The 2094-nt window shown below is 29.5% G+C and overlaps 1 non-coding gene across 1 annotated transcript; it reads right to left on the bottom strand.

Annotated features, from left to right (window-relative positions):
* Positions 1-1739: 1739 nt before the first annotated feature.
* Positions 1740-1846, bottom strand: LOC133807679 (small nucleolar RNA R71). The gene has a single exon (XR_009879579.1). It is a non-coding gene; the product is annotated as a small nucleolar RNA R71 (small nucleolar RNA).
* Between the last annotated feature and the right edge of the window lie 248 nt (positions 1847-2094).

Below are 2094 nucleotides of genomic sequence, written 5' to 3'. Positions count from 1 at the left end.
ATCTTTCTTTTAACACTTATTTTCAAATCATTATTGAGTTATTTTCATTCTCTTCAATAGCTTTATTTTAAATCTTTTATTTTATATTTATGACATTAAACCTCATCAATCTTTGGAGCTAGGTGAGAATTTATTAGTTTTGATTTAAAATAGTTTTCTTTTTTATTTTAGACAACTCATTTGGGTTCGATCTCGTGCTTACACGAACACTATATTCCATATATGATTCGTGCGCTTGCGAGTATAAATTTTTAAAACATACCCATTTTGGGTCCATCAAGTTTTTGGCGCTGTTGCTAGGGAGTTGCAAGAGAAAAGAAATGAAATTTATCTCAAGGTTAGTAAATTCTTCTACTAGTTATTTTAATTTTTGCACTTAAAAAAAAGAAAAAAAATTATATATACAAAAATATATATATTTAAAACTATAAAAACTAAAAAAAAAAGGATAAAAAGAAAATTTGGGACGGTTCTACCACCAATAAAAAAAAACTTACTTATATATTTATATTTATTGTTTTTTTTAGTTGACGGCACTTGTGCCTCCTATCTATCTTTTTAATTTTTATAGTCGATGGCACTTGTGCCTCCTAATTTTGTTATAGTTTTATTCCTTATATTTCTTTGTTAGTTGACGGCACTTGTGACTCCTAACATTTGTTGTAATTTTCTTTATTTATCTTGTTGTAGTTTTTATTTTATTTTATTTTTGCAAGTTACTAGTTGATGGCAATTTTGCCTCCTAGCTAGTTGATGGCAATTTTTCCTCCTAGACTTATATCTTATATTTTAGTTGATGGCATTTGTGCCTCCTAATTTTTACCTTAATTTTGTTATGGTTGATGGCATGCTATGTCTCCCTACTCTTGCCTAAATTTTAGTCTTATTTAATTTTTTCCTTATTTTTCTTTGTCTTTTATCATATTTTAGTGTAATTGTGAACAAATTACTTGAAAAAAAAAGTGAAACCTAAATCTTGTCCTGTCACCATAAGTAATTTTTGCTTAAAGGAAATTTGAACAAAATTCTCAATCTGCCTCTACTAATTAACCTCGGGGAGTTGTTAGTAGTGCGCAAGTAAGTGGAATCAAATAGGTTTGGGGACAAGTAAACCATAAGAATTATATTGTTGTGAAATCTCAAAAAATTCTAAGTATTCTCTGTGGTTGCGGTTTTAACTGATCTTCCACATTAGAAAATTGCTTGTTTGAGATTATCCTTGTTGCCTTGTTTGTGAAAATTGTATGCATCATTGGGAACGTAACTCTAAAAATCGATTAGTAAAAAGACGCTTATCTTTGTTTGAAATTGAAAGTGTTAGTAAAAATTTGAGCATCATGGAACCAATTACTAATCCTGTTGATGAAAATGTTGTGCCTGAAAAAACTTTGCTTGAATATTTTACACCTATTTCATCTAATGCTCCTTCATGCATTGTTTTTCCTACAACTTCTGCTACTCATTTTGAGCTTAAACCAGCAATCATTCAATTGTTGCCATCTTTTTATGGGTTAGATAGAGAGGATCCTTACATGCATGTCAAAGATTTCTTAGAAATTTGCTCAACATTTAAATTTCAAATTTTTTCTGATGAGTCGGTCAAACTAAGATTGTTTCCTTTTTCATTAAAAGACAAATCAAAAGCTTGGTTAAATTCACTTCCCACGAGGTCTATAACTACATGGGATCATCTTTATAATAAATTCTTGCTAAAAAAATTTCCTATGTCTAAAACTGATAGTCTAAGGAGAGAAATCTCCGAGTTTTTTCAAAAAGATAATGAAGAGTTTTATGAATGTTGGGAAATATTTAAAGATTTATAATTAAAATGTCCTCATCATGGTTTTGAAAAATAGAGACTTGTAAAATATTTTTATGATGGTTTGACTCCCTCTAATCTTCAAATGATTCAATCGATGCATACCAGAAATTTTTTAAAATTTCAAGGACAAGAGGCTTGGGACGCCCTTGAAGATTTGTCTGTCAATTCAGAACAATGGAATTATTTTGATCTTAGGTCTAGGTCAACTAATTCACCAAAAAGAGGAGGAAGGTATGAAGTAAAAGATGAATTATACTTAAGAACATCCTTAG

Source organism: Humulus lupulus, chromosome X (genome assembly GCF_963169125.1).
Source record: "Humulus lupulus chromosome X, drHumLupu1.1, whole genome shotgun sequence".
Taxonomy (NCBI): Eukaryota; Viridiplantae; Streptophyta; class Magnoliopsida; order Rosales; family Cannabaceae; genus Humulus; species Humulus lupulus.
Note: the sequence above shows the minus strand (reverse complement) of the source record. Positions and strands in the feature narration are given on the sequence as shown.